Below are 7215 nucleotides of genomic sequence, written 5' to 3' on the forward strand. Positions count from 1 at the left end.
AATGCCATAATGGACGGAAGCCATATTGTACGTTTGCCATAATTCGTATTTTTGGTATGGGGGCCCAGAATTACACTTCGACCAGTTCAAAGCTTAAAGGACCAGCGCCAACGCGATCAAGTCGCAAGATGCCAAATTGATTCAGTTTAAAAAAAGCGGCTCTGCCGCTTTCATTTTATAAAGGGTATCTCGATGCGAGGACTAGGAAAACTAACTAGAGGACGGTAAACTTAGGAAAACGAATAGACTTAGACAGATGTGGCCGGCGCTTTCGATGGCGGGTCACCGGCGAACACTCGCCGTTGCCTGCGACGGCCGGTACATTATGGCTTCCGTCCATTATGGCAAACATATATTATGGCATCCGTCTGTATGGCTCCCGTCCATTATGGCATTCGTACGTATGGCAACCGTCCGTATGGCTATCGTATTTATGGCTCTCGTCCGGTCACTGTTTGATTCCATTTCGTATCCATTTTGTGTCCATTTCGAGTCCATTTCGTGCCAATTTCATGTCCATTTCTAGTCCATTTCATGCCCAATAAGTGTACATTGCGAACTCATTTGGCGTATTTCGTATCCATTTCGTTTCCACGTCGTGTTGATTTCAAGTTAATTTTTTGCCCATTTCGCGTCTAATTCGTGTCGATTTCGAGTCCATTTCGTGACTTTTTCATGTTAATTTCGTGTCAATGCCGTGTACATTTCGTGTTCATTTTGCGTCTATTTCATGTCCATTTCATGTCCTTTCATGTCCATTTAATGTCCATTTTATGTCCATTTCATGTCCATTTCGTGTCCATTTTGCGTCCATTTCGTAACCATTTCGTGTCCATTTCGTGCTCATTTTGCGTCCAATGCGCGTCCATTTCGTGTTCAGTTCGTATCCAGTTTGTGCTCATTTGTGTAGATTTCGCGTCCATGTAACAATTCCATATCTATTTCGAGTCCATTGGGTGTCCATTTTGTGTCTATTTCATGCCCATTTCGCAACAATTTCATAAAAACAAAAAATAAGAAAACTTATCCAATTTAATTCTACTATGTGTATTCTATTCACGACAGATACGTATTTCGCCTACGACTTGCAGGCTTCCTCAGTGTCTGTTTTCGAACTTTCGAACAGTTCGAAAACAGACACTGAGGAAGCCTGCAAGTCGTAGGCGAAATACGTATCTGTCGTGAATAAAATACACATAGTAGAATTAAATTGGATAAGTTTTCTTATTTTTTATTTTTAGGTTTCGTATTCTACTAAGACGCTCCAAAACTTCAGTCAACAATTTCATGTTCATTTTGTGTTTTTTTTGCGTCCATTGAGTGTCTATTTCGTATCAATTTCGTCTTTAGTTTGTATCCAGTTCGTATTCCAGTCCATTTCGTGTCTATTTCATGTCCACTTTGTGTCTACTTTATGTCCATTTCGCGCTCACTTCGTGTCCATTTCGTATACAGTTTGTGTCCATTTCATGCTCTTTCCGCGTCTATTTTGTGTCCAGATCGCTTCCATTTCATGTCGATTTCGTGTTCATTTCGCATGAATTTTATGTGCATTCTTGTCTATTTCATGGCAATTTCGTGCCTGTTTCATGTTCTTTTTCCATTTAATTTTTCAGATTGCGTTCATTTCATGTCCATTTTGTATCCATTTGGTGTTCATTTCGCATCCATTTTGTGCTCTTATTGTGTATATGTTTCGTGTCCGTTTCATATCCATTACATCTACATTTCGTGTCCACGTCATGTCCATTTTGTGTTTAAATAATGTCCAGTTTATTTCGTGTCAATTTTGCGTCTATTTCATGTTCAATACGTGCACATTTTGTGTCCATTTCGTGTCCATTTTGTAACTATTTCGTGTCCATTTCGTGCTCATTTCGCGTCCAATACGCGTCCATTTCGTGCGCAGTTCGTATCCAGTTCGTGTCCATTTCGAGTCCATTTTATAGCTATTTCGAGTTCATTGGGTGTCCATTTCGTGTCTATTTCATGCCCATTTCATGTACATTTCGTGTCCATTTTGTGTCCAAGTAATGTCCACTTTGTGTCCATTTCGTGTTTATTTCGTGTCAAATTTCCGTCTATTTCATGTTCAATACGTGCCCATTTTGTGTCCATTTCATGCCCATTTCGTGTCCATTTTACGTCCATTTTGTAACCATTTCGTGCTCATTTCGCGTCCAATGCGCGTCCATTTCGTGCGCAGTTCGTATTCAGTTCGTGTCCATTCCGCGTCCATTTCATGTACATTGCGTGCCCATGTCCATTTCGAATAACAGTTTGTGTACATTTCATGTTCTTCCTCCGTCCATTGCGTGTCCATTCCATGTCGATTTCGTGTTCATTTCGCATGAGTTTTATGTGCATTCGTGTCTATTTCATGACTATTTCATGTTCTTTCCGTGTCCATTTCGCATCGATTTTGTGTTCTTATTGTGTGTATCTTTCGTGTCCGTTTCGTATCCATTTCATGTCCATTTCATGCTCATTTCGTGTCCAATGTATGTCCATTTCGTGTTCAGTTCATACCCAGCTCGTGTCCATTTCGTACATTTCGAGAAACTATTGGTTCACCGAACTTTCCGTGTGTTAGGTCCATTGACCACTTTTGGAAAGAAAATGTCGGTCTGCATTGGATGATCAGCAAGCAAACCTTGCTTATTTTCAGGTTCAATGCGTTCTCTTTTTGGACACTTTTTTTTCTAATTCGGTTTCATTTTGTGTGTTATGGCCATTTAAAGCCTGACTGAAGCGTCTTAGTAGAATATGAAACATGAAATTAAAAAAAAGAAGAAAACAGACGTTCGAAAACAGACACTGATGGAGCCTGCAAGTCGGAGGCGAAATACGTATCTGTCGCGAATAAATATCAATAGTAGAGTTTAATTTAGAAAGTTTTCTTCTTTTCTTTGGATTCACATTTGAAGCCACTTTTCGTAATTTTGTGCGTAATTTTTCTTTTTACCTTCCCTGGCCGTTCCAAATAGTTTAACATCATTCATTTCTTTTTCAGACTTTTCTGGCCGTTTTTCGTGATTTTGGGCAATATTTCAGAGCAATTTTGCAATTTCCAGTCGTAGTTTTTCATAATTATGAATTCAATTTAGGATCAGTATCTGGTTTCTTGTGTTCAGGACCAATTTCTTGATTGTCAGATCGATTTTGAGTCATTTTATGTTCTTCTGGCTGCTTCTGCAGGATTCTGAGATTCTGAGATAAAATTTTGATCGATGATCAACCTTCTCTGTTTGTTTATTGTCGAATGTTATGATTCTGGAACATGTTTAAGAACTGTTTTTCGTGATTTTGTCTGAAACCCAGATGTGTCTTTTTAACGCGGCCGGGGAATTGAAATTGAATTACACAGGACTTTGCTATTCCCGTTTTGCCCCATCCAAGCATGTTGAATAAACTTTAATTTCAATCATTTGCAGAAGAAATCAAAGCGTCAAACAAAAGCCGTCCATCGACTTGTCTCTCGCAATTGTTTTTTTTATTACAAAATCAACAGCCTCAGATGTTTCTAATGATGCTTACATATACTGAAAAAGTTTGCTTTATACCAGAGCGACAATCGGTGAAAAAATGATACGGACTAAAATAGTACCTAATTCTAATTACTGCCGTCCCGCTTGACTGGCTACAGCACAAGTCCTTCTATTCGGTAGGACGCTGCAAAAGGGAAATTACACTGAACCCGTTGATAAAGGCGCACCCTTGCTACCTAGTGATAAAGCATTCGGGACTGGCTAGTTACGCCGCTCGCGACTACAAGAAGACTAGAATCATCCTATGTCATTTGCAGCTGGCCATCCGTAACGACAAACAATTGAACAATCCCCTGGATAGGATTAGCATTGCCGAACATTCAAACCATTTTACGGCCAAAGAAAACCGAGAAGAAAGCCGGAATTCGTAACAGTGTTTCATCAATTACCAAAAACCATCCTTTTACGAACGAACACCTATGCATATGAAGATTTGCTTTCCTCTGCTGATCGTAATGAAACTTCCAGATTATGGACTAGCAGTACTCTTGGAGGTACGTCATGAAAATTGAATCATCCACAAGTAAGCGTAAAATTGTATTTATTTGTACTATAAATGGGTAACAGTAGAATTAAACTGTAATATCCTATTGAACCTATTGGCGAACATTGATTTTTCTGGAGCCTCTTTCTACCATATAAAAATGTAAAATGTTACGACCTTGATACTAGTTACGTACAACGCGAATTTGCCAGGTTTTTCCAATGAATCAAGAAGCGAAAATTTCTAGTTAGACAATGATTCATTTATTTCAATTTTTCAATAGTGTACACTTGAGAATCGCAAAATTACTACGTACTGTAAGCGTATCTGTTTTCGTCGTTAAAAGGACGGTTTTTGGTAACTGTTAAAATTGTTAGCAATTCAGCCTTTTCCCCGTTTTTCTCTGGCAACAGATCGGGTTGAATATTCGACAATACACCACCTTAGGCACCTTGCGGAGATTCCATTCAGAAGTTTGTTCAATTGTTTGCCGTTACGGATGGCCAGCTACAAAACTTTACCACCCAATTTTATCGTAAAGTAGAAGGCTGTACTTCACCAACGCGTTCAGTGTAAATTTTGTTTTCGCAGTTAACGAAGTGAAGACCGTTCACTGAGAATTAGTGACCAACATCGCAATATTACTTGAACGGGACTTTGCCATTTCTTTAATTTTTTCGCCTTAGCCGCGTTCAGACTTGTCAAGGCAATTCTCAATTTAGGGTGACTATAATAGAAATAGCGCCAAACTGCTGTTTAACGATTCACCTCTTGTTATATACCAAAACAAAAATTGGTGAAAAAATTGATGAAATTGATACAAGTTGCAAAAAAATCAAATTGGCAATGGTTTTGCAACGAATCACGGAAAAAGCATATCTAGTTAACCAATGCTAAAATAGCCAGAAAGAAGCTGAATCAAGTTAACTGTCCCCAAATTTGTATACTACATTTGTGTGAGAAAGAAGAATCCAGTTCTGACGGTATAGAATTCCATTTTCAAGTAAATTACCTAATTTAATTTACGAGGACTTGATAGTAAAGAATTTACGTTACAAAATAATACCGGGAGCGAACCATAAGCTGGTATGCCGATAAGCGCACTTCAACATTTGATGGTAGCGTTGAATAATATTGTGATGGCTTTGAGAGGGCTTGTTCAGCCGCAGTAGCGTCAATTTATTGCTCGAGACATGAAAGACATTGTGGTTACATTTGGTCCATATGTTCAAACCACACCCAATGGCTGAGCAATGGCTAAAATTTATTATAAGAGCAGCTAGTCAGCAGAGTGTCATAAAGTATCATGGATAGAGACAAAGAGAATGAGTGGAAGCTGTAATGTGGAATATTTCATCTGCAGGACGAGGCAATCAACACTCGTGGTGTGTGGCGGTTTTGTCCTAAATTATCTATAAAGCGTTTATATTGCTCTTTTTTTATAACACGACGAGCCACTTCTGTATGTTGTTTATGTGAATAATGAAAAGTTAGCTGTTAGAAGTAAGTATAAAGAAACGAGTGAAATGAGTAATTGAAAGAAAGTGATAAAGATGTGAGATGAGACTTATCAGAAGTGAAATAGAAAACAATCAGAAGTGAGACGTGAAATGTGAGAAATGTGAAGTAAGAAATGAACAGAAAAATGTTAGAGTCTCAGTAAAACCACGGGCTCGTATCATCCCATATCATGAAAATGACCATGCTAACAAGCAGCCAGTAGGCATTAGTTATTAGTTTTATATAAAGTAGTAAAGTGAAAAGAAAACTATTGTCCAATCCAGCAGTGATAATAAAATTAAAGCGAAATATACAGCTACAATCTAATGCATTAATTTATCTTCATCTGCCTAACCCCGCTTAGCAGTGACGCTTTCTCCGTCGCACCGTTTTAACTTTGAATTATGCACAAACAAACGTGCACTCTGCATCTCCCGTGTTGCACATCCCACGGGCCCAACTCCCGGGACCCGGGAAGGTCATCTCATTGTTAAAGCATTTTCCTCTCCGACAAGTAGCTAACTTTCTTATTTTCCACTATGTTTTTTTTCGCCAAAGAAAACACACAATTCTATTCCGAAAACTTTTCGTAAGAGAAACAGCAGAAAAGCTGGCAATTTCACGTCCTCCTTCTTGGTTGGACACAGTGATCCACTTCAAAGCGGAAGCTAAGAACCGTTGTAGCTGGAGCAACTTATGCTTGCATGCTGTTGCTGTTGGTACAACAACTCCCGAAGGCAAGGACGGACGGGCGGACAATTGTAGCTCCCGAGCAATAATAGAAAGTTTGCTGGCACCTCTCGGTGGGAAACAGCAAAACTCTTTCTCTGCTCTGACCTTCTTCTTAACCGCCACGGTGTGCGGACCGGTGCGGTGGCGGGTTGGTCGATCTCACGAGAACCAACACGGCACAATTAAATTTGACCAGTGTTTGCTAGACTCTCCTTTACTGGCGAAGCTTTCAGCTGCGCTCGGAAAGGATTCCGGTGTGTTTCGGAACTAATTGGTTTTTGCTTGTTAGCTAATCAGACACTCTTTGCTGTATGCTTTCCGAAAACATTTCAACTCTCGTTTTTTTCTGGGTAACGAAAACTTTCCAGTCGCCTTCTAACAAATTACATTCGCATCTGCAGAAACCGTATGCGCCAACATAAATCTTCCAACTTTTGTCAATTTTGCGGCCATGTCTGGGGAAAGCTTCGTACGTGGGCAACTTCTATCCCAGCAGACGGAGGATTGTTGCAGAAAGTTTGATACAATTTTCCACCCATTTTGATTTCTCGTTTTTTTTTGTGTGAGCTTGTAAGTATGTACTGCAGGCCACTTTGCAGTTTCTGGTGGTGCATGCCCAGACATTTCCACCATTCGATTCCACCCGGGTTCGAATGGATGTTTCGATTCCGTTGCGAGAGACTTGTCACAACCAGATGGTGGCAGTCAATCGATGGGTAAAATGATCGGCATCGTCAATGGATATCAGCGCGTCGGCAGAGTTAAGGGGGAAACTTTTCCAATTACAAGATGGAACACAATTTTTTTTCACTTCTGTTTCTGTTTCGTTAGTTTGGCCCCGGATGCCATTTGGTGCATCGATAAATAGCTGTTGCGCTGCACGGTGCAGCAGTAGGTTTCGAACTGTCTCGTTTTTTTGTGCAGTTTTAATGGAAGAAAAATATACTGTGA

Source organism: Sabethes cyaneus, chromosome 3 (assembly GCF_943734655.1).
Source record: "Sabethes cyaneus chromosome 3, idSabCyanKW18_F2, whole genome shotgun sequence".
NCBI lineage: Eukaryota > Metazoa > Arthropoda > Insecta > Diptera > Culicidae > Sabethes > Sabethes cyaneus.